Source organism: Carassius auratus, unplaced genomic scaffold, assembly GCF_003368295.1.
Source record: "Carassius auratus strain Wakin unplaced genomic scaffold, ASM336829v1 scaf_tig00003761, whole genome shotgun sequence".
In the NCBI taxonomy this organism is placed as follows: Eukaryota; Metazoa; Chordata; class Actinopteri; order Cypriniformes; family Cyprinidae; genus Carassius; species Carassius auratus.
The window spans coordinates 453,716-480,618 of record NW_020523543.1 but is presented as its reverse complement, the minus strand read 5'-3'; the positions used below and the strand labels follow the sequence as shown (position 1 = coordinate 480,618).

At 37.8% G+C, this 26,903-nt stretch overlaps 1 long non-coding RNA gene and 1 pseudogene across 3 annotated transcripts; both read right to left on the bottom strand.

Moving 5' to 3' along the window:
- Positions 1 to 5,526: 5,526 nt before the first annotated feature.
- Positions 5,527 to 8,851, bottom strand: LOC113070344 (uncharacterized). Of its 3 annotated transcripts, XR_003279907.1 has the most exons (8): positions 7,899 to 8,851; positions 7,741 to 7,802; positions 7,101 to 7,135; positions 6,954 to 7,016; positions 6,824 to 6,861; positions 6,391 to 6,744; positions 6,201 to 6,311; positions 5,527 to 5,820 (listed from the first exon to the last, which is right to left on the bottom strand). It is a non-coding gene; the product is annotated as an uncharacterized LOC113070344 (long non-coding RNA). The 3 variants fall into 3 exon arrangements; XR_003279906.1 differs by having other exon boundaries at positions 6,824 to 7,016; XR_003279905.1 differs by having other exon boundaries at positions 6,391 to 7,016.
- A 141-nt stretch (positions 8,852 to 8,992) lies between these two features.
- LOC113070349 (uncharacterized) lies at positions 8,993 to 16,106 on the bottom strand (annotated as a pseudogene).
- Positions 16,107 to 26,903: the final 10,797 nt, after the last annotated feature.

Sequence of the window (26,903 nt, the reverse complement as noted above, 5' to 3'; positions counted from 1 at the left end):
CCCTTAAGCTGTCCCAGCTCTTCTTTGAACACTTCAGTGTGCCTGTCTAACACATCTGACAATTTTACAGCTGGAGTCATTGTTACTTTATTTACCAGCTGTGGCAGCAGCCCTGAGTCTTTTAGCCAGCCACGGCCCAACAAATTTGGCCCTGCCCCTTCTACTACGACCATCACCAGTTTTTTTCTACTTCCTGGTATGTCACTCTTCCTGTTACCTGTCCCAGCGCCCCCATCTTCTCACCTGTATATGTCTTCAAGTTCATATTGCATGATCTCCACTCAGGCATGTCTGTTCTTTTCCAAAGCATGGAGTATTGATCCTGTGTCAACTTCAAACTTCACTTCCATGCCATACACCTTTAACTTTTGTGTGATAGGACCCACTTTAGGTAGGTTTTGTGATACACTGTAAATTATATCGATGTCACTTGCATCCTCTACATCACTCACTTCCTCCTCTTTGACTAAATGTGACCTCCTACCTTTCTCTTTTTCCTTTCTCCCCACTCTTTGTCCTTTGAACGGTGCTTTATGTGAACTAGCCCCAGCTTGCTTCAATCTGCATGCTCGTTTCATGTGTCCACGCTTCCCACAGTTATGACAGAGTTCATTCACAAACCTGCATTCCTCGGGCACATGATTTCCTTTGCATCTGTAACACACAAAGTCTTTTTTTGGGCCTTTCTTGTCCACTGAGTACACTCTATGCACCAATGTTTGTCCTTTCTGCATCCTCGTTACTTGTGCTGTCTCCTCTGTTAACATCCCTTGTAAATCTTTTACATTTTTGTTTGCTGACTAAATTTCTCAAGAAAAAAAATGTTAAATCTCCAAAAAAAAGTGTTTAAATAATAAACATTATATGCTGAATTAATTGTAATTCCTGTTTAGTGTTGTTCTTACCAGGTGGTGGATAAGTTGTTTTTAAAATATGTCATTATATGAATCAGGAATAACGAGTTAGGACCGTCAGTGAATATATTTTAATCTTAACAATTACATGCTTTTCTCATTAATCCAATTAGTCACAAATAATTATTTATCAATATATGCTAAGAAAAAAACTCAAAATGCCCCAAAGAAAAATTTAAAAGAAACATTTAAAAGATTAATTCTTCTTTTAGACAGTGACATTGAATAGACAACGCAAATAAAGTGGTCTTTAAAAATGTCAACGTTGTATGTTTTAATCCTATGACTCTCCTTATTAATTCAACACATTCTTGTATTCGGTCTGGAATATATTTCTAGCCTCTCCATCGCATCTTGCTCTTCAGAGGGATAGTTCACCCAAAAATGACAATTCTCTCACCATTTACTGGACCTCTGTCATCCCAGATGTTCATGACTTTCTTTCTTCACATGAACACAAGCAAAGATTTTTTGAAGTGATGACGGTCAAGATTACAATATTGGTATTTGTATTTTTCTTACATATGCCTATGGTTTCACTTAAGAAGACAGTGATTCATTAACAGGGGTTGCATGAGTTACTGTCATATTCTCTTTGTGTATAGTTCTTGAAGTTCCAGTTTTGGATGTCCCATACACTTGCAATATATAAAGAGAAATTATTATTTTTTCTAAAACTCTAAGTTTGTGTTCATCTGATAAATGAAAGCCATATAGGATGACATGAGGGTGGAAATGATGGAGTTTCCTTTTAATCCCTTTCCCTGTTTTTTTTTTTTTTGGTTTTGCTAGGTTTCATTTTAATTGTTGTTGTTGAACTAAATATACATGCTTGACCTGTGTCATTGAATTTTTTTAATTCTCTCCCTTTAACCATTCTTCTGTATTGTCTTTCAGAAAAAAATTACTTGAGTACAATTTAAAGTTGTACTTTTTTACTTTTTTTTTGCAGTTGAAGGTCCAAAATTATTCAGAGTTTAAGACCTTCACTCCTATGGGAAAATGTACTTTTTGGCATTACTGACTATCCTGACCAAGAGAAGCAGTACTTTTATTTAATTCACTTATTCTATTAACCAAATTTCACATTCATAAGTGTACATTTACTAACAACAAAAACATTTTTTTTTTATGGTTTTGTTGACTGAAATAAGTATACATATTGACATTATCAGAGACTCTGTGAATAAGAAAACTTTACAATATATTTATTTGATTGTATATATATATATATATATATATATATATATATATATACATAAACGTATGTATATCTTGTATTTTTATTTTGAAATGTGATCCTTTCCTCCCCCTGGCAAATGTTTTTGTTTGTTGTAATTTGTCTTTTTTTCTTTCTTTTCCGGTTTTATTTTAATGTTGTTTTATTTATAACATTGTGTGTTATTGTTCCTTGAATAATAAAAAAACCTCACTCTTATCCATTTCCGTTTCCTCCTTCCTTTTTTTATAATATATGTGTGTGTGTTAAGTGTATATTTATTATGTATATATAAATATACACACATGCATGAATTTAAGAATTTTTTTGTTTTTATATTAAATATGTTTATTTATAAATAAATTTTTGTATTTCTATACATAATAAATGTAAACAAATTTATGTAAACAAAAACATTACGTGTATATACGTTTTTATATTTACATTCTTATATTTTATATATAAATATATTTAGTATATACATAACATATTTTTTCTTAAATGTATACATGCATGTGTTTGTATTTATATCCATTTACATTTAGTCATTTAGCAGACGCTTTTATCCAAAGCTACTCACAAATGAGGACAATGGAAGCAATCCAAAACAACAAAAGAGCAATGATATACAAGTGCTATAACAAGTCTCAGTTAGCTTAAACACAGTACATGTAGCAAGTTAAAGAAAAAAATATTATACAATAAAAAGAAAACAGATAGAATACCGCAAGCTAGTGTTAGAGGCCTTTTTGCTTTTGTTAATTGTATAATAAATAAAAAGAAAATAGATAGGATGCAAAAAGAATAGAACAGTTAGTGTTATTTATTTATTTTGAGAAAACAAGTAAGTAAATGTAACGGCTCGTAAGAGAGGAGGAAGCAAATGCAGGCAATCAGAAATGGTTTATTGAAAACTTGTCCAGAATGTAGGCAATGGTGATAGAAGGTCTACGGTGGCGTGAGAAGTGCTGGATGGTGAAGTCGGTGGTGAAGGTGAAGACGGTCAATGGATGAAACCAGGAACAGACCGGAACACTCACACGAAGACGACAACACGAACATAATCCAGAACACGGGAGACGGTAATACAACTGTATGGCTGAAACATGAATGAGGATCTGACAACAGACAGAGAGATGGGTGAGTATTTATAGCTGAGTGGAGATGAGGATCAGCTGGAGCGAGACAATCAACATACAGGTGACAACAATTAACCAAACGAGCACATGGAGACTACGAGAGTACAAATACAAACACAAAACATGACACGGAGGAAACAATGGATCTCCTACCGTGACAGTAAATCAATAGAGTTTAAGTCTAAATGGGGAATTTTTTTTAAGAATAGAATTAGAATAGTGAGTGATAAAGTTAGAGGGTCAAATAAAGATGGAATAGATGTGTTTTAAGCCGATTCTTGAAGATGGCTAAGGACTCAGCTGCTCAGAGAAGGGGAGGTCATTCCACCAGGAGGGAACATTTAATTTAAGTCTGTAAAAGTGACACGCAAGCTTCTAGAAGCACATAAGTCTGAAGTAATGCATTTAGGTAAAGGGGTGCAGAGCCAGTGTTGGTTTTGTATGCAAACATCAATACCTTGAATTTTATGTGAGCATCAATTTGTAGCCAATGCAAATTGATAAACATAAACACATAATAAATATACACAGCACACACATATATTATGTAAAAATAAAATCTATGTATTTATTTATTTTGGATACGATTCATGATCGATCGTTTAATTATTAAATATTTCTGAAAGGAAAAAGTAATATTTAATAATATAATATATTAAATTTGCGTCAGCTCTTCAGCACGTGATTAATTCTAGCCAATGAGAGCAGGAACTGCCGGAACTCTGCATAGTTAATGAGCTGTCATTCCGACTTCAACTGATACCGCCCAGCTCCGCTCAACCAGGTAAGCTTTTTAAATTTCTCAGTTAATTTCTTTATTTTTCATTACAATTTGTTAAATTCGTCAAAATAGTTGTGAATTAATTCTTTAATAGTAATTAATTTACACATTTTAATTTTGATTAACAATGTTGCTAGTTTCGTTTTTAAAGGACCAACGGTTTTAACGGCAGACTTCCGATCGTTTTCTGAGGTAACGTTAACGTAATATCTGGTACTATATCCTTTCAAATTGCACATGAATTCATTAAATTAACATTTATTTACGTCCATTGCGGTGTTTATTGGGTTTCATTTCCTTTTCTGTCTTCTTGTTGTTTGACAGCGAGCAGTAACGTTAGGCCTAACGTACATAACGAAGTATAATGGAGTTAGGTTAAGTCCGTATAATGTCTCTTATAAAGTCCTTAATAGCAACAAAAACAAAGATTAATATAGCATAATACAATACCTCGGCTACACACGCTTATCAAATCGTTATCATTAATGTATGGCTGTTCATAACTGATAGATTTCTCTTGACTGTATAGTTAATTTGTATGTACATTAATTCATACAAACCTATGTAATATTTAAGTGATAATTTCTTTTTTCTCCCTTATCCATTCTCAGATATTAAATCATATACCATATATATATATATTTTTTTCAACTTTAGTTTTAATCCATTAACATATTGTTTGTCTTCTCTCTTTTGAGTATTGATTGCCATCTAGTCCTGATCGCAGAGATGAGCTCCAGTCTCAATCCTGTACTGCTGAAGCAGCTGAGGTCTTCAGGATCATCACACACTTCAGACAGGTGTGTGGACAGACCGGAGATAAACTCTGCAGAGTTAATACACAGTGGCGGAGCCAGGATGTTTTTCATAGAGGGGCAAGTAGGTATCGCTGCAGCCCGGAGACCTCCAAGTGGGAGGAGCTTTAGCCGCAAGTGGGCTGGACTTCAAGGAGACCTCCAAGTGGGAGGAACTTTTGCCGCTAGTGGGCTGGATTTCAGAAATGGGCGGGGTTTACACGGAAATCTAACACCACGTCATTGCCGGGATGCGCAGCTAATGAGGATGACAGGAAGTAGCGATACTAATGAAAACCACATTAAATGTTTTTCATCGTAGTTTAAATTGTATTTATTACCAAGAGGTTGTAATATATATTTTTTTGACAACTGTAAAAACTCAAGTATATTGCTGGATATTTATTTTATAATCAAATAAGTATAAGTATTAAGAAAATGATAATTACATAGAGCAATAAAATGTTTGCTTTAATGTAAAAATGTTGTCACCACCAACACCATAATGTAAGTTTTTTTTCCTCTATCAATTGTCTTTTAATGAAAGTGAATGGCAGAATAAACATTCTTCCTTACATGGTACACAAGTTTGAAATCTGAGAGTTAATTATTTTTCGTTTAAGATTGTTACAACCACCTTGCTCTAGGTGAAACAACATTATAAAGGGGAGGCCACACATGGAAGTAACTTTAACAAATAAACATTTAATCTGAACTAAATCAAATTGGAAATACAAGCCAACTTAAAACAAAACACAAAAAAATAATTCCAAGACTGAAGAGGAAAAGATTGATGGTACCATGGTCCAACTCCTTTCTCAATTCTGATGGATGGTGCAATGCATTCTCTATGTATATTTAAACTACTCATTAGCACATTTGGCTTGCATACACGAGAGACTGCAAAATCCTGGATGGAAGGCTTCTGAGTAGATCCCACGTAACTCACCTCTTCTGCCCTTCCCAGCATAACCTGGTAGATACACAAGCACATTAAGTATATGTTTACTTCTGCCGTTAAAGTAATACCTGACCCCAAAAATTAAAACGGTCTCTTCATTTACTTCCCACATGCCATCCTAGATGTATATGATGTATATTTCTCATGTTAAACATATTACACACAGACACACACACACACATATACATATATATATATATATATTCAAGAACGATTTCTCAGCTCTGTAGGTTAATGCAAAGCAAGTGAATTGTGACCAGAAAGTTTAAACCCCAAGAGATGGCATGATGCCAAGTAAATTAAATTTTATATTGGAATGATATATTCCTTTTAAATTCCACAAGTAGACAAAAAGCTAGAGTTTATTTACCACCAATTTACACAAAACGTACCAGGTGTGCAGCTTTTGTAATCATCATAGCACTCCAAACAAGTGGAGATGGAGTACATTCTCCAGAAGTCTTGTTTGTACTCTGCAGTTTTATCTTTCCAACAAGCAACACCTGATTGGGGGGAGGTAAAAACCTTGTTCATGGAGAAACCCAAGACAAAACAAATGAAAATTTTAATGTCAATACTTACTTTGTAGCCACAAAAAGTGTGCCTGCTGTTTGAAGCTTTTTTCCCCAACTAGGTTTCTGAATCTGGTGCAAACCAATGCCAATTTCATGTAGGCAGCATCTCCTTCTTCAAGAATAACTTCAAGCAATATGTTCCTTAACAATGCTCCTGATAACTGATAATAACACTTAGCACAGGCATTAGAACAAAAAAAAAGTGTAAACTACATTACTGCAGTACCTTGAAGATGAAGCATGTTGGAGGGTCATCTTCTTTTAACAGGTCATACTTATGGGAAAAAAAGTGTAAACTACATTACTGCAGTACCTTGAAGATGAAGCATGTTGGAGGGTCATCTTCTTTTAACAGGTCATACTTATGGGAAAAAAAGTGGATTCAAACCAATGGAACACATTTGAAATCATCATAGGTATTAAAGATGGATTATGCTTACCGTGCTAAAAACAGAAGGTACAATTGGTGATTGGGCTGCTGAATTGAAGTAATTTGGCACTGAAAATTAGCTGAACAATATTATTTACAAATTAAAATTCAAAACACAAAGTTCATAGTACACAACATACGTTCATATCCATGTTCTGCTTTCCTCTTGACAGAAGTTTCAGGTAGTACAGAGTTTTCTTCTTCTAGAAAAGGATAGATGAAACATCTATCAATGTTTAATTGTAGGGTTTGACAAAATATATCTGCAAACCAGAAAAATATGATACCAGCTACATCCGCTCTTTTTCTCTTCCTTCCATGTCTTCCAGAATTTGATTGTCATGCAACAAAACCAAATACAGTAAAAATAAATAAATATTAATGACAAATTGAAAAATGGGTTGGGGGCAGGGGTGTAAGTATGAAGCAGCCACTGCTTTGATAAATGTTTCTAGAGCATCAAATCAAAATATTAGAATGATTTCTGTAGGATCATGTAACACTGAAGACTGAGTAAAAAATTCATCTTTGCCATTACAGAAATAAATTACACTAAAACACAAGCAGAAAACTAAATGAAATATATTTAGAATTAACAATATTAAATACTGAACAAATAAATGAAGCCTTGGTGAGCATCAGACTTCAAAACCAGCCCAAAATGTACTGTAGAAAAGATATGTAAGGAACCCGAGGTTGAGAATACAAGTGTTTCATCTTGCTGATTTTTATCAGCATTGGAACACTTTGCTGCTGCTTTTCAACCCAACCCAATTTTTACTGTAATGAAGTGTCATTAGTCACTAAACATTCAGTACAATGACATCCTAAAACAATTCACTGTTGACGAGTTAACAGTCTTCACTTTACAGATTTTTTTTTTTAAAGCTGCACTTTCATACTTATGGCGTTTATCAAATCACTTACTCTAAAGAGAAATTGTCAAGCAGTATGGCACACCACCATTTTCTTATGTTCCTCATGTTCAGCTGTGTAAATAAAAATGCATAAATTAGTGTAATATTTAATGGAAAATGTATACAGCTACAAACATCTATAAAAAAAAAAGAAAAAAAGAAACTTACTTCAGTGAAGTCAAACTTTTCTCCCAGAACAACATACAGTGCATACTAAAATATTCAAAGAAACAAAAATAAAATAGGTACTAAATTGCAATTGATCACACTTCCCTGTTAGTTATTTAAATATACTTGCCATTAAGACAAATATGCCACAGTTGTTTGACATCTTTTGTCTTGCATTGTCCTAGGGATGACATCAAATACACCACATATAATTTGCATGCAGTTATAGTTGTGTTTTTCCACAGCAATTATTAACTTTTAACATTTTAAAAGCAGCTGTGCTCATGGTCTATGTGGGATGTCTACAGAAAAATCTCACCGTAATGTCATCTAGGACAGTCTCTGACCATATTCCTGGTGCAATTTTTGGGGCAAGCGCTCTATCAATTACAGGGGGAAAAAGTGTATATGAACACAGAACAAAGACGAGCAAGAAATATCTTTCTTTAAGGTAATAATAGCAGTGCTTGCAAGGCAGTGTTAATGAATTAATGGCAATTTCACAACAGTGCTGGCTTGCAAGCACGCTAATGAATTAAACATTTTGGTTTAAACATGAATAAACAGAACAAAGAAAAAAAAATGTATGGCATAGAACAGAACTACCATACATTTTGATGTCAACATGAAATCGAATTGCCCCAGTTTAACTTTTCTTGTTGTGAGCAATTGATCAGTGCATTAAAAAATTATTTTTAGTTTTTAACTCGCATCCCAAAAGTAAATTGAGTTTAAATTCCGTTTCATGTTCACCTTCAAAAAAGTAAAGTAACATAGTATCATTGGTCTACTCCTTAAGGAGTAAGACAACAAAACAGCAGTAGGGTTTTAAACAGAACTGGCAACACTGCTGCTGAACATGTTAACTGTTGAAAGACCTGTACAAATGCATGTATCTGGCATCACTTAAACCAGAACCGCAGACAGAGTCAAGAAAGAACAGCTGTCTTTGCTTTGGCTTCATAATCTGAAAAATGTCCCAAAATACTTTTACCATACAAATTATTGCTTAAACGTTAACTTTAAAATAAAGCAAAATAATATGATTGAAACGGTGAAAAAAAAAAAAACTGGTGACAAAAACATGGCTTTAAATATGATTACTTTAATAAACTTACAGCAATCATCCAATGGCCTTCTTTCCAAGATGGAAGTAAAATAACATCAAAGTTGGAAATGTCCACCTTTAAAGTATGAACAATTTCTCCACACATCCACCAACACACTTCAGTAAAAATCGTCAGAAACAAAGTATACATCTTAATGCATAGAAAAAGCTTACAGGAAAGTGATCCATTGGGTTTGTAGAAAGAGGTGGTAACCAGGTCACTGAAACGTAACTTCTGGCCACCCAGACTTGAACGTTCTGTGACACAAAGTTTACAAAGAATGTTTTTGTTTAACAAATTAAATTCTGCACCTCATACTGTTAATATGTAGGGCATGGTAGTTGATACTGCAGTTACCCTCATAGATCCAATATGTGCAGTAACCCTAAGACAGGAATTCAGAATCTGCAGGACACACAAACATAAAATCCATGACCAAGAAAATTACACAACTGATATGAGAATGCATATTACTCCATTGTCTTACCATGGCCTCAGTGTCGTTCTGTAGTCCTAATGTCAAAAAGTCTTCACGGGTTAGTGTTTCACCATAAACACGTACAATGTGCTCTTTATGATCCTTGGCTGCATCCAGCACATGTGAAACCTGAAAAAAAAAAAAGAAAAACATGACTACAACATGCATTTTATTAAAGGGGTCATATGATCAATTAAAATTTTTCCTTTTTTCCTTAATGTACATTGTGGAAAATAATTTTTTAAAAAGTTTTTTGAAACTTATACCACATAAAAATAGCATTAAACCAAATAATTTTCTTTTTAGCAACATCATATGAGCCCTTTAAGCACAATTATTTAATAGTCTATAGCATATCGCTCAGCCCTAAAAACGCTCAGAGTAAACTTTAAGACATTACAGACAGAATAATTTACTGAAAATCGTATTTGAAACTGTGTACAATATTGTGAATACTACTATACAAATAAAGCTGACTTGATTTAATACCTTTTCCTGTAGTTCAGCTCTTAATGGATACTGCCAGCACCTACAGGTAGCACTCACATTCTGTAGTTTAGTAACAGCCTCATCTTTGTGCAGATTATCTGCAAGTTCAAACTGTGACAATGTTAAGGTTCTATCTTGAGAATGACCTGAAAGAAAAAAGAAAAAGGAAATAGTACACTTGCTCTAGCACAAACATTTTTTAAGGTTTTAAACCAATGTGTGTTACCAATGACAAGCTGTCCGTCCTTGTTCATGGAGAATTGTCTGGCCCCCATTGACTTCTGTATTTTCTCTAGCCTTGATTGGTTAAGCAGAATGTTGTGATGGTGAACTATATTTCGAATAAGAAAGATCTGAGAGCTGGGAGACATCATGTTTAGAAAGTAATTGTTCTTCTCCATTTGGGCAAAAAATTGTTCTGCCACTTGTGTATTAACCTTTCCAGCCAGTTCTGGCACCAAAGCAGTTCTTCTTAAAAAGTCTTTGGGATCTTTGGCATTTGTTTCGTGCAGTTTGTCATAGAGCACATAATGCTCTTGTCACGGGGTGACGAAAGAGAAGCGGAACTAAGTCCCGCCGGAATTTTGTGTTCCCCTCGGGACGGTGTCGCGGTAACACCGGTCCACTTCCGGGTTGCGCCCGATGTCACAATAACAACGCTAATGACAGATTGACATCTGGTGTGGGGAGTTTGATGTGGCGATCTGTGAGAGGATTATGGAGGCGGAGTAACCACATAAAAAGAGAAGTGCAGAGACCATACAGGGGAAGATTTCTTTTTGGTCGTTCGTTCTCCCGGCTATTCTTCCTGGTTGGCTTGCCCCCGTGTGTGGTTCTTCTTTTTGGATGTGTTCCCCTAGGAGAAGTGAATTCCTGGGACGTTTGGGCTGGCGTGTGGAGGTATTTGAGGACTATTGTGGGGTTTCGGCTATCTGGCTGTGCGACAGATATATCAGCGATCGAGTGGAGATATTCAGGACAGAAAGAGTGTGAGCTCTGGAAAGCAAGTGAAGACCAGGCCGCGCCATCACTATCGGAGGGAAGCTAAGAGACCTGATCTGGGACTTCGATCAATTGTATACATCTGGACTGGGAGTGATAACGTTGTGAAGTGGACGGAGCCATCGTTGGGTGAGTGCTGGCTCTATTTGCACTAAGAGTGGGTGTGCCGTGTCTGAAGTGGTGTGTTTGCACAATAATTCGTTTGAAGTGAAGTTACAGAGTGTGGGGAAGATATATAGAGTTAATGCCGGACGCTCACCACCCCGAGAGCCCACCACCGTCACCGTAATCCACACCCAGGCACTCAACTGAAGTATCCCCCAGCTGTAAGCCCCATTTCTTATTCAAGAACACATACTTACTGTTGATTACTTACTCTGCTGTGCAGATCGCAGGATCCTCTGGGCCGAATACTGTATGTGATGTCCCTGTAGAAAGAGGTGGACACACGAATTATTCCTTTTCCGGTCTCAACCGAAGCATCTCCCAGCCGTAAGCCCCATTACTTATGCAAGAACACATACTTGCTGTTGATTACTTACTCTGCTGTGCAGATCGCAGGATCCTCTGGGCCGAATACTGTATGTGATGTCCCTGTAGAAAGAGGTGGACACACGAATTATTCCTTTCCCGGTCTTAACCGAAGCATCTCCCAGCCGTAAGCCTCACTACTTATTCAAGAACACATACTTACTGTTGATTACTTACTCTGCTGTGCAGATCGCAGGATCCTCTGGGCCGAACGCCGCATGTGATGTCCCTATGAAAAGAGGTGGACACAAGAATTATTCCTTTCCCGGGCACAACCGAAGCATCTCCCAGCCGTAAGCCCCATTACTTATGCAAGAGCACATACTTGCTGTTGATTACTTACTCTGCTGTGCAGATCGCAGGATCCTCTGGGCCGAATACTGTATGTGATGTCCCTGTAGAAAGAGGTGGACACACGAATTATTCCTTTTCCGGTCTCAACCGAAGCATCTCCCAGCCGTAAGCCTCACTACTTATTCAAGAACACATACTTACTGTTGATTACTTACTCTGCTGTGCAGATCGCAGGATCCTCTGGGCCGAACGCCGCATGTGATGTCCCTATGAAAAGAGGTGGACACAAGAATTATTCCTTTCCCGGGCACAACCGAAGCATCTCCCAGCCGTAAGCCCCATTACTTATGCAAGAGCACATACTTGCTGTTGATTACTTACTCTGCTGTGCAGATCGCAGGATCCTCTGGGCCGAACGCCGCATGTGATGTCCCTATGAAAAGAGGTGGACACAAGAATTATTCCTTTCCCGGGCACAACCGAAGCATCTCCCAGCCGTAAGCCCCATTACTTATGCAAGAACACATACTTGCTGTTGATTACTTACTCTGCTGTGCAGATCGCAGGATCCTCTGGGCCGAACGCCGCATGTGATGTCCCTATGAAAGGAGGTGGACACAAGAATTATTCCTTTCCCGGTCTTAACCGAAGCATCTCCCAGCCGTAAGCCCCATTACTTATGCAAGAACACATACTTGCTGTTGATTACTTACTCTGCTGTGCAGATCGCAGGATCCTCTGGGCCGAATGCTGTATGTGATGTCCCTGTAGAAAGAGGAGGACACACGAATTATTCCTTTTCCCGGTCTCGACCGAAACATTCACGAGCTCTACTTACCCGGATACCCCCCCTCACTCCGGGACGGGTGACAGACTATCCTGGCTCTTGCTGGCCCCGTACAGGCACGAACTGCTGACGACTCCACGCCTTCCCGGCGTCCGAGGTCTGGCTCCGTTCTGGTCGGGAGACACGGAAGGAACACTGAACTTTTAAATTGCTTTTAACCAAATAAAACCTTGTTCATTTTTATACTCTCGTCCGTCTGGTTCTTCTGGTACGCTCCCCGAGGTGATCCTGGGTTTCAGGGGTGGGTGCAGTCCAGCTTGGCCCCCCCCGACCTGTGACACTCTGAACTCCCTGTTATAGGATGTCCATTGATATCTGGAGGATTTTGTGGCTCTGTTAACCAGGGAAGATTAACCTTGACCTTGCCTTCTTTGGCTAAAGAAATGTTTTCAACAGTAGGGCTAAGAAGTCTTCCCTCGTTTGGAGAAAATGTCAACTTTAATGGGTCCCTCAGATTTCCATGTGTTGCTAGACCTCTTGCAAAATCATAAATGGTAACATTTGGTAAATGTTGCCATGACTGTAAAATATCAATGTAGTCCCTTGGACTTTCCGCTCTCATGTTAAATTTAAGGGTGTATACCACTCCACATGGACACATAACTGTAGACCAGCCTCCTAAAAACAACAATAATAATAATAAGTAAATTATTTGAAGCTTCAATTGATTGACATAATTGGAGTATGGTTCCATACCTGATGCACCCCAGACTTTTTGAAAAATTTTATCATAGGTGCTCCTGCTCCTAATTTCATTATGAAGCCTGAGAATAAGGTCTGTTTTTGAACCACATGGATTAACCCCACAAGCTTTGCACAGGTTCTTGACGTCATCAACCTATACCATTCATACAATTTTCCATACTGTAAAATAAGGATACATAAAGCCACATAGACAAAATTAAATAAGTAATCCTAACCTTCATTTTCATGACTTCCTCAAGAAGTCTATCTTCAGTTATATCCACATCTGCCTGCTCTTTTGGTTTTGCTGGGCGATGTACCTTTTCCCACTCTGTGTTTAGAACCAAATCAGATTTTCGAGTTTCTGGTCCAATCCATGGTGCCCAAAAACCGAATGTTGGCTTAACAACAAATGGATTCTCTTCTCCAACTACATGAGAAAACAATAAAGTAATGACAACAAAGCCTCAGTGACACGAGGGTGAGTACTTAATGACAGAAACTAAATTTTTGGGTGAGCTAACACTTTAATCACTTTTTAATTTTTAACTGGACTACAACATACCCTAGATATTGATTGAAAATGTTCTGATTTTTAGTTCAATGGTAAAGGAAATCCATGTCTTACCATTTACAAACCCGAGGGAAATTATATTTAAGGACACGGACTCCCAGAAGTCTTTCACATTAACTTTCCCAGTATACTCAGCTGGATCTGGTATCTCACTCACTGTAAAAGTAAAAGGTAACAAACCTTTTTTTTTCCGACACCATAAAAATCAATTTTTCAGAATAGCTTTTAAACGTTTTCTTACCTGGCATGCTAAACACTCCCTTTTTATGAAGATCCATAATAACCACAGGAGGATGAGAGCCACAATTGATGCATGAATATTTGTAGTCATGTTGCACCAATGCTTCAAAATGTAGGTAGCCATGAAACAGACGGTTGTGTGGAGGTAGCTTCAAACCAGATGCAAGTTCCATTGCTTTGAAAACTCTGCCTGCTGCATTATGAGTCTATTGGCAAATATAAACAAGTGTTATAATTTGTTACAGGTATTAACATCAAACACTGAACAATTAACTTGCATGAAAATAATTCATTTTCACTGATGTATCAGTCCACAACATGAAGCAGAATTATATATCAGTAATAATAATAATAATAATTCAATATGCTGTAAAGTTCTGTGTCTAAAGAGATATTTAATTAGTTTAAGACCCAAAAATATTTGTGTTGAAATACTTGTCACTAATTCAGCATTTTGTGGAATAAAGGCTCATTTAAAATGTTCAAGTATCATACCTGGAGTGATGCCCTTAAATACAAACATAAGTGGAAACCCATGAGAATGTGATTGTCAAAGTTGTGGATTCCATCCTCCCAGTCTTGGTAACGGTACTCCATTCCACATCTTAGACATTTCTTGAAGTATGTGCTTATTCCTGAATAAAATAAAATTATTAGATACATAGATGGGAATATACCAACATGCTGTAATATTTAGTTAGAAAGATATATTTTACAATACTTACCTTCATAGACACATGTCAGTGTCACAATTTTAGCTTTTGCTGTGATCAGGATGGGGTCACTTAGAGGCAAATTATGACAGCATTCAGACATACTTTAAAATTCTTTGCAAAAGTTCTTTTCCAAGTCCAAACGGCTTTTCCTTGCTGTCTAATTGATGTTCATCCAAGTTGTCTTCATCTGGTCCAGTTGATTTAACAGATTTAAAAAGCAGTCTATTCGTTTGAAAGAGAAACCACTTCGCGACACACTTATGTGGACATGACATCCGTGCATTAACACAGGGACAATGCCAGCTGTTTCTCTGGGCATCATACATAACCATCACCCTTCCCAACCGACTGTAGTATGAAGATTTGTTCTCCAAGACAGACACATAATGCTTTTTGGGTGGTCCAATATCAACACCCACAGCAAGGGGGGCACTTTGGTCTGCTGCCTCCTTTAGTCGGGCAAGACACATTTCTTTCTTGTTTTCTGTAAACCATCTCTGCTTTACAAGCTCAGTCAATGTGTCTTCCTCAAGATGACAGGTGTTTGAGGGTGTTGAACAATAGTCAAGCGACCTTAGGTGAGAACATCTAAATGCTTGATGCCCACTCCTACCTGCTATGTCATAAAACAACGAGCAATCATCCACCTCACATTCATTTGGACCTCTCAGTTTTTGCTTTACATGGACAGGAACAGGTGGCCCACGAAAAGTTTTGGCAACTGCAAAAATACCATTCACTGCATCTATACACTGACTCGCAAGATGACAGTCAGCACATATGTCCATTTTTTCAGTTGCATGCTTTCTTTTCATGTGTCGTTGCAAATTTTTCAAGTATAGAGTAACATTACATTTAGAACATGAAACTAATTTCTGACTTGTTTTAAGATGTCTCAGCTCCTGCTCCACAGATGGTAGAACCCAATGTTTTTGGTTCATTGTGGATGGCTGGTCAGTTGATACATGGGCCACAGTTGATGGCTGGTCCCCATGTTCGTAGTCCATGGTGGATGGCTGGTCAGTTGGTACATGGGCCACAGTGAATGGCTGCTCCCCATGATCGTAGTTCATGGTGGATAGCTGGTCAGTTGATACATGGGCCACAATTGATGGCTGGTCCCCATGTTCGTAGTCCATGGTGAATGGCTGGTCAGTTGGTACATTGGCCACAGTGGATGGCTGGTCCCCCAGTTTATTGGCCACGGTCAATGGTCTGCTGATGTGCTGCTGTTTTTCAGCCATGCAGGATTTATGGAACCCTGTTGCACTGGCCACAGTAGAAGGTTTGTTGTTTATGTTGTGCGATTGTCCTGGTTGAATGTCTTTCTGCACTTATATTTGTGGTGTGTCTAAGGAGGTGTTTTTCCAAGTCTGTCCGACGTAATATTGGTTTGCCACAGTAACAACAATGATAATGTGCAGCTTTGTGACACAAGAGGTGGCATTTATATATTTTGAAGCCTAAAAAAAGTATTTTAAAAATATTACCTTTTGTCAATATTTACTGGCTATTAATGAACACCAATACATAATTATTGTAACAAATAAAATTATTTGGTCTACTTACGGCCATGTACAACCACCCAGGATAAATGGGACTGAAGATGGCCTGTTGCTTGGAAGCACTCCTCAAATTTTATTTTGTCCTTTGGACAAATGGGGCAGTGAAACTTTGTGCCTCAAGAGTGTCAAGCACATTTTTCACTGAAACGTGAACCTAAAAAACACAATAATGCGTGTTTAACATTTACCTCCAGTTTTCAGAGAAGGCTTAAGCTAGTTCTAGACTAAAATGTATATTTTAGTTGTCATAACTGAAAGCAAATCAGTGCAATTGTTTTGTCTCAAAATGCCCATTGGTAATGTTTTTTTTTCTAGGTTATGTTTTTAAAAGCTACTTAAATGTCCTAATAAGCCCCTTCCTGTTAAACCAAGCCAATTTACTTATTATTTAGTTATGAGTATTAAATTGAAAAAAAAAGTTTCAACTGCATGACAAATTACATGTAAAAAAAAAAAAAAAAAAAAGAGCAGGATTTCAAACAATGACCAGTTTTGTTAGAATCAACAATAATCAGTTAAGAGTTTTAACTAAGACTTTTACAAATTTACATCATTCTTTAGGAAAACTGTACCAAATCTATTAAAAAAGTTTGAATTTATCTCAGTGCAGTCATAACACATAACGTACTTTTTTTCTTAGTCACAATAACGTTAACTTACCTGCTTATGGTCTCCTCCGGTGTCCATTATCTGCACCGTAGAAATGGATTGCAGAAATATTTAGCAAAAAAAAAAAAGGGTATTGTAAGACACTGTAATGCTGTAATTTGTCTGTATTGCCAATGCAGCAGTGCTGTCCGAGTAATCGTAAATATTACTTTCCTAGTTTAAAAAAATGGCAAATGAACGCCCTTCCAATGAGCTCGTAATCACGACTTCAGACGTGGAAATCATCAAATTTCCGACAGCACAAGAAGGCAGCATACGAACACACTTGTCTCAATCCTTTCAAACTACGTAAAAACTAAAACATCAACCGCCAAGATGATGTACTTTTTACAACTTGTAATACGTTGTACAAGTCTTAAGACTATTTAACAAACTTACCCCTTCAACTCATCGTACATGGAGCTGAAAATCTGTCTGGTTCTTCTTTGTTTTGGCGGTTCGCAGCGTGCATTACCGCTGTGACATTCAATAAACCAATCAAAAGCCTCTGAGGGTTTGTACAGCCCACTTGGAGCTGAAGTCCAACCCATTTGGAGCTGACCCGCCCATTTGGAGGTGGCTCCGACCTCCGTTTATACCTATCTCTAGAGGGGTGGCCAGGGAGGGGCCTGCAACCAGTCTGGGGTGGCATAGAAATCTTTATTATTTCAATATAAATATGTTTGATTATAATGTACTGGACTGTTTTAGTGCCTAAAACACAACTGAGTACTATTAATTTCTACTTAACTGTAATTGAGATTTGGAAACTAGATCAAGTGATACTGGGTGAATATGACGATTTTTTTATTATTCCTCACCTCCAGGTATTTTAATTAAGGGGCTCACTATAGACCAATTTGGAGTGGATGTCACATTTACATCACTTGCAGCTGCACCCGAATTGTGGTGGCAGAAAAACACTGGGAACAAGTGGGGGGAAAAGGGTATAATCCATGAAATAAGAGAAAAATTATATTGTTCTATTTTTGGTGTCAGACCTTTACCTGTTTTTTTATAACAATTCTGACCTTTTCTTGCAAATGCAAGTTTTTATTATAATGTTAGTTCGGACATTATAACTTGACTCAACAATTGCGAGTTCGTCGATTCTGAGGAAAAAAAAGCCAGAAGTGTGGGATGTAAACTCATGATTCTGAGCCGAGTGGAAAAGAGAGAATAACGAGTTGATGTATCTTATCAGAGGTGTGAGATATAATATTGGAAAAGTACACATTTTTAAATATAAACTCAAAATTAACTTATTATTATTATTTTATTCCATGGCTTGCACAGACTGCTATGTTAAAACTGTAATTTTCTGCCACCAGATAGACTCTTCCCACAAAAAATGTCACCACTGTTTGCAAACAATAAAATTGGTCTATAGCTTTATTGTTTATTCGGCTTCTAGAAACTCCCAAATGCTTGCTCTCCAACATTGCATACTCCTGGATGAGGCATGTGTAGTGATACAAATTTGAAAAAGGCAGAAGTCAACAGTAATAAATGCCAGAATAGAAAATGAGTTATTTTATGCATTTAAAAGTGTTAATTTTTGCATGATTTCTAGTATAAGTGCACTGTGCTCACATTTATTTGTGTATAAAAATACATATCATCTTGTGCCTTATATGGTAATCTCGAATTGCAGAATATATTTTAGTACCTGCATTTAAGAGTTTGCAGTTGTAAGGGAAGTGTGTTTTACTGACAAATAGCCTTAACAATATCTCATGAGATCATAGTTCACAGTTGTTCTGAAGCTCACTTGGCTGCTGTAGCTTTTCCGCGCTCGTTTGACGCTCGCGCATGACGCTGAGGTGAAGCTCAAGTGTGCGTCTGAAAATTCTCCCGTTTGATGTGGTTATAGCCTAAAGAGATATGGCGGTTCCACATCTAAATAAATGCATTTCTTGTCAAGAAAAAAAATATTGACAAAAACTGCAGTTTTGAGTGGGGTGGCCAAAGGAGTTAATACATTTGGTTGCTTTTAGCCTTACCCTGGAGTTGGTTTACCCTAGCTCCACCTATGATCTCAGTTCATGCATCTCACAAATCTATGTTATAAGACAATAAATATATGCATAATTAATATTTCATAATGTCTACAATTTGTGTTATAATGAGAGAAAACGTGAGCATAAAAATTTCAGCACTGCATTGGTCAAAGCTGCAAACGCGTGTTATATCTTAAATATAAATGATTAGCAGCCGCAAGTGTATGTAGAGTTTCTATTTTATATTAGTTACTGTTGCTTTTGTGCAATAGATGAATAACAATTTATTTGTTTTAGATATTTAATTTTGAGATATTTACTGGAGTCCTGTAAATAATTTTAGTCTCCCCAATCCTGCACACACAAGTCTTGTCCCACGCGCTGCACTCGGTCTCACGGGAGAAGGTCTCTAATCCACTGAATTTACTTGACTCAACATTTCGTGTGCTGCAACCTTTTTACAATCTCTGGATTATGAAACACTGCACTCTGTCAGCAATGTAGCGTGACAATATTGTATAGAGATCCCGGCTTTTATATATATTGTAACATTCATTGCACACAGACTGATATATTTCAAATGTTAATTTCTTTACATTTTGATTATTATAACTGAAACTAAGGAAAATCCCAAATTCAGTATCTCAGAAAATCTGAATATTATTTAAGACCAATACAAAGAAAGGATTTTTAGAAATCCTGGCTAACTGAAAAGTATGAACATGAAAAGTATGAGCATGTACAGCACTCAATACTTAGTTGTGTCTCTTTTGCCTTAATTACGGCAGCAATGTGGCGTGGCATGGAGTGGATCAGTCTGTGGCACTGCTCAGGTGTTATGAGAGACCAGGTTGCTCTGATAGTGGCCTTCAGATCTTCTGCATTCTTAGGTCTGGCATATCGCATCTTCCTCTTCACAATACCCCATAGATTTTCTATGGGGTTAAGGTCAGACGAGTTTGCTGGCCAATTAAGAACAGGGATACCATGGTCCTTAAACCAGGTACTGGTAGCTTTGGCACTGTGTGCAGGTGAAAACTGAAACCCATGTCTTGCATATATCTGTGCATAGTGGTTCTTGAAGCACCGACTCCAGCTGCAGTCCACTCTAGGGTTGTGCCGATAGATGATAGTATCGTGTATCGACGATAGTCAGAGATATCGACATAAGCAGATCTCTCTGTCGATAATCAAGACGATATTAGGCTCATTTCCCTATTAATGTATTAGATAATAATAATAACTATTATTTCTATTAGGCGGCTTATTATAAGTCGGCTATCAAACTGCCTATTTCACTTCAGCATCGAATTTCACACACACACACACACACACATACACCGCGCACATGAGCGCAGGAGGATTAGAGCCTGTAGTCGCTGAAGTTGTCCGCTTTGACTCCGATAACTTGTTAAATCCATGAAATGAAAGCGATAGAGAAATGAGGAGTTGGTGTCCCGCACATTTAATGGCTTGGTAACGTTACAAGGCAACGCGCTCTTCAAGAAAGAGATTAACTCTTTCTTGGCGTTACAAATAAAGACAAAATAATAACAAGACGGCAGAGCGAACTTATCCTAGTGGTTCTCACGTAGTCCTTCTCTTAAAGACTGATCACTTAACTTATAACACACACTGTGGTGATGACGTAGAAGGACTATGTGAGAATCACTATGCATGATAAGTTCGCTCTGCCGCCTTGTTATTATTTTCATGCACACCGCACTATAATGTGATGCATGCAAAATACATAGTTTTGGCTGTTATAAAGTCTCCATCAACAAACAGACGTACATCGTCTGCATATATAAGGTATTTTATTGCACTTTAACAAGTAAACTGAATGGCCTATATGTGTGTAATATTTTAAATGAGCCCTTACTGAGTTTAATGTCACAGTTATGTTAGAATGCATCTCATTCTTGTTTCTGTGACGGTGCGTCGGTCTCGTCATGAGATACGTGGTCCAGAGCGCTGTATGACTGATGCATCAGTTAAATTCAGCTTAACTCAGAATATATGAACTTACCTGTTTTAAATACTTTATATTTATTGTGTTAGTTTATGCCCAGTATTAGTGTTAAACTGCTGGACTTCTACTATTGGTTTTCAACTTCCTTGCGTAGATGCAGCAAATTTGTCACAGGACGCGCAATATGACACTTGCGTCTGACTATATATGAACTAGCTGTTTTAAATACAGTATTTTTACATTTAACGTTAGTTTATCAGTATGTTTGAAAGTATATTTTTTGATTACTGGTGATCCCATAGGCTCTCTCTCGCGCACTTGCAGGGTTTAAAACACCAAACAGTTATGCAATGACAAGAACAAAGAGTCTATCTCTTGCTCCACCCTTGCATGATAATATCATATATCGTCGATCTCACATGCTGACGATATGACGATTTGAAAAATGATCATATCGCCCAACACTAGTCCACTCTTTGTGAATCTCCCCCACATTTTGGAATGGGTTTTGTTTCACAATCCTCTTCAGGGTGCGGTTATCCCTATTGCTTGTACACTTTTTTCTACCACACCTTTACTTTCCTTCGCCTCTCTATTAATGTGCTTGGACACAGAGCTCTGTGAACAGCCAGACTCTTTTGCAATGACCGTTTGTGTCTTCCCCTCCTTGTGCAAAGTGTCAATGGTCGTCTTTTGGACAACTGTCAAGTCACTAGTCTTCTCCATGATTGTGTAGTCTACAGAACTAGACTGAGAGACCATTTAAAGACCTTTGCAGGTTTTGAGTTAATAAACTGATTAGAGTGTGGTACCAGGTGTCTTCAATGTTGAACCTTTTCACAATATTCTAATTTTCTGAAATACTGAATTTGGGATTTTCCTTAGTTGTCAGTTATAATCAACCAAATTAAAAAAAAACAAAAAAAAACAAACAATTGAAATATATCAGTCTCTGTGCAATGAATGAATATAATATACAAGTTTCACTTTTTGAACGGAATTAGTGAATTAAATAATTTTTTAGATGATATTTTAATTAAATGACCAGCACCTGTATTATCCAAGGCAACAATGTAACAAGAAAAAATTGCAGCAGGAGGAGTCCAAGTACTCCAAGTACTCTGCTCTGCAGCACACTCACACTGTTGATGGAAAGGTGAAACTAAAGATATTGCTGCTGGTTAGCCAAAAGGGGGCACTGTTGCTCACATAATTAAGTAAAAAAAACTACTAGGTAGGGTTGTGGTGTCACAGCATATTATGAGATTATATACTCAGAAAAAAGGCTTTCACATGTTTGAATAATCATTAAATTCATGTAATAATAATTAATCAAACAACTGCATTTGTTGTTGTTATTTATAAGCCTCAGGGATGAGATTTAAATTCAGCAAGAAAAATAGGAATACAAAGGAGATTAAAGCCAGTTTTGCTTGTGGATAAACTGTGAATTTTGCACATAAAATAAAGAAATTAATCTATCTTAAATCTCCTTTATATTCGTCTTTTTCTTGTTGAATTTTTTCTCAATTTTAACAGTTTTTTAAATTTTTCCTGTGGTACCTGTGGATCAGTTGGGGGTGTGCCTTGAAAAATGTAGTATAATATTAATCAATAATTGTATTAACTGCTAAAAACAATCATATAAATTTTTGATAACACTTTATTTTACGATTACATCCATTAGTTGCTTATTACTAATAATTATAATTTTTGTCTCAATGAATTCTTAATTAATAGTAAGGTGGTTAATATACAGAAATTAAATACAGATGTAATTACATGTAGTTTTTTTTTTTAAATATAAGTACAATGTAAAAACATGCATGTACACAATAAGTACATTGTACTAAATTATTAATTAAAATGTAAGTACATAGTAGTTAAGGCCACTTAATATAAAGTGGGTCCAAATAAAGTGTTACCAAATTTTCTAAGAAAAAAGTAGGAGGACTTCTACATAAACACAATTAACTGGGTCATGTAGAGTGATTCAACATTGCTCATGTTTGAGCATGATGCATTGCGAAACCTAACTACATGAGTTAAGTTTGCAAATGAACTTTGAACATTGATATAAAAAAGCCTTTTTCTATTAAATCAGTTTTCTTTTTTCTATTTATTATATAAAAGCCCTTGCTACGTGTACTGCATTTATGCTAACTGAGACTTGTTATAGCACTTATATATCATTGCTCTTTTGTTGTTTTGGATTGCTTCCATTGTTCCATTTGTAAGTCGCTTTGGATAAAAGTGTCTGCTAAATGACTAAATTTAATATGTAAATGTAATATAAATATATATGCAAGGGAATTGACAATGCAGATTTACAGTAAAGTAAAAATTTTTGCATGTTCCTAATGACCAAATGAGACATCCGGCAGGACTTTGTTGATCCTGGAACATCACTATGATTAACCAATCAGATATGAAGAACCAGTTTATAGCTTTTGTGAAGTTTAAGCTCACAATCAACAATGTTTGGTTCTTATACATCAGGGTCAGTCATCTATAATTTCCTCTGATTTTAGATATAACTTATGATTAAGTATGAGAAGGATATGATCAAGACTAAATTTTTTGGATTAAAGAACATCTAAACTCAGCAAAATCAGGACGTGCGAGACATCTGCATCAATCTGCTTTTAAGCACTGTTTGTTTTTTCAGTGTTGCATCACAGAATTTGATGAGCCAAAGAGGATAAACTGGGTCATGTGCAAACATTGATTTCACATTGCTCGTGTTTGTGCAAAATACATTGCTAAACCTAACTAGATGAGTCAATGCAAACAAACTTTGATATTGGGTTTTAAAAAATGCATTTTCTGAATGTTTGATGCAGTTGCCAATGCTGAAGTTTGAAAGTTTAGATAGATGTTGTTAGCATGATACTAGCATGTTTATCACGGTTGGTAAAATCTTCGTCTCTGCTAATCACTATGTGAGTGGACCCTTACGAAAAATAACCATGGTTTTATTATAGCAAAACTGTAGTAACCTATGTTTTTTTGGAGTATTGACTGCCATTTGTAAAACCACAGATTTACTACAAATACCATGGTTAAACTATGGTTAATATAGCAAAACCATGGTTAATTTGTGGTTACCATGGTTTAACTACAGTAACCATGTTTTTTTGGTTTTATTTGTAGTAAAACCATGGTTAATTTTCGTAAGGGGAGTTTTGTGGGTCTCTCGTCAGCACTGATCATTTCTAGTTTCTCGTTCCTGTTTCTCCCCGTTTCATCTCCTCGCTGGATCTTCACTCCACTGGAACACTATCCACTCCACTCAACATCGGATCGCTCATCTTAGTTCCTGCTTCACGCTCTCCTGCTGCCTCACCTCATTGTCACTTCCTGGACACCTGTGACATCATCTCTCTTCATTCTGTTTGTCCCTGCTGTTTACCACTGTTTACTTGTGTGCCTCTCAATAAATCTACTATATTACTTGCAATTGCTTCCTCACCCTCCTTACCATTACAGAACGATCTAACCAAACATGGAAGCAGCAAGTTCAACCTCACTCTCTGAATTCATCCACCACAGCATCACCCGTATGGATCAACAGCAGGAGAGCTTCTTTAACACCGGACACCCAGTTCAAGCACTGGTGACGCAGGTGTCCAAGTTCACCAAGCAGATCCAACAACTAACCACTCCCACCGTCTGTTCTCCGAGCTGTCCCTGAGACCAGTTATCGGCCAGAGACCCATCTACCAGTTCCTGAGAGTTACTCCGGTGAGCTGAATTTCTGTAGAGCATTCCTTACCCGATGTTCCATGCATTTCTACCTACCAGACTGGGGCAGCGAGCCCGTCCTACACTTTTCCCTGGCAACATGGAAGCTGTCAACTAAAGCAGAGAGAACACGGCCAGTCCCGTCCTCGATCACGAGCCCATGCAGGTGGGTAGAGCTCGGCTGTCCCGGGAGGAGAGAGAGAGGTGGAGGTTCCAGGAACTCCGGTTATATTGCGAAGGCTCTGGAAATTTTCCAATCTCTTGTCCGGAAAGTCCTCATCATCCACTCTCCTTCCGGTGATACTGAGATTTGCCAACAACACGCACTCCTGTCAAGCTCTTCTGGACTCCGGAGTGGAGGGAAATTTCATAGACACCAATCTTGCTCAACAGTTGAAACTCCCCATCACCTCTCTCGCACAGGATCTCTGTCAGGGCACTCAACGGCCAAGAACTACCCAACATCACCCTCACCACTGGACCCATAACTCTCCTCACTTCCGGAAATCATGCTGACACTATTTCGTTTCTCCTCCTGGACTCCCCCGTGGCACCCATTGTTCTAGGTCACCCTTGACTGGTCAAGCACAATCCACAAGTGAAGGTTGTCATGAGTCCTGTCTGGTGTCTGGTTCTGTTTTTCAGGAGAAGGCAACGGTTTTATCAAACGTGCCAGCAGAGTATCTGGACCTTCCTTCCCTTGCCCAAATAACCTTCAGCCAAGGAGACAGCGGTTACTGTAATTGATCACGTCTTTTGGTTACATGGCCTTCCGATGGACGTGGTCTAAGACAGGGGTTCCCAATTTGTGTCAAAATTTCTGCAAGAATTTTGTAAATTATTGGGAGCTACGGTTAGCCTGTCTTTGGGTTATCATCCCCAGAGCAACGGTCAGTCCGATCGTGCCAACCAAGATTTGTAGAGAACGTTACGATGTTTGATCTCCAAGAATCTTTCATCCTGGAGCCAACAACTTGTTACCAGTGTCATCCACAGGCCTCCCCCCTTTTGAGTGCAGTATAGGTTACTAGCTACCAGTTTTTCCTAGTCTGGAATCTGAAGTTGCGGTCCCCTCCACTCACGCCTTTGTCCAGAGGTGCCACCACACATGGACCAGATCCTGTGAGACTCTGCTCCAGGTGAGGGCACGCACTAAGTCTAAGGCCAATCGCCACCGGTCAAAGCCTCCCGTATACATTGTTCGTCAAAAAGTGTGGCTTTCTACCAACAACATTCCGCTTCTCTCCGTTTCCAACAAGTTAGCTCCTAAATTTATTGGGCCGTTCCCTGTCACCAAGATTATTAATTAATCCGCCTACCCCGGTTCCTCCCCCCTACGCGACTTGTAGTTTGGGAACCTACCTATTCGGTTAATCGCATTCTGGACTCGAGACGGAGGGGACGAGGATTGCAGTACTTGTTGGACTGGGAAGGTTACGGTCCGGAGGAGAGGAGTTGGTTACCTGCTAGGGACATACTGGATCACTCCCTTATTGATGATTACAATCGACAGGTAGGGTCGTCAGGGAACACCAGGAGGCGTTCCTAGAGGGGAGGGTACTGTCACAGTCGGTAAAACCGTCGTCTCTGTTAATCACTATGTGGGTGGAGTTTTGTGTGTCACTATAAAACTCTGAACGTTTCATGTGGACGTCTCTGTTAATTGTTCAACAGCCACAGCTGCCACTCATTACCTGCTCCCTACTTATTGCCCTGTCTTTCGTCTTGTGTTTGTCAGATCGTTGTTTGAAGCTCCCTGTTGTATGCCTAGTTTCTCCTTCCTGTTTCTCCCCATTTCATCTCCTCACCCTCCCTACCATTATAATGTTTTAGCACGATTAGCATGATTTTAGGTTTGATCAATTAGAAAAAAGCCAAGTTTGGTGATTGTAGCTTGAAGGCTCTTGGAGGAGATTTTAAAATGTTTTAAAATGTAATCTCAGATGAAAAAGCAGCAACTGAAATAGCAGATCGATAATTTGTGACCCTGGAGCACAAAAAAAGTCTTAACCCCTTACTAGTAACCCCCCTTTTTTGGCATGGAGACCGAAATTACATACCCAAAATAAAAAAGTTTCTGCTCATGATTCTTTCTGACTAGATACATAGTCA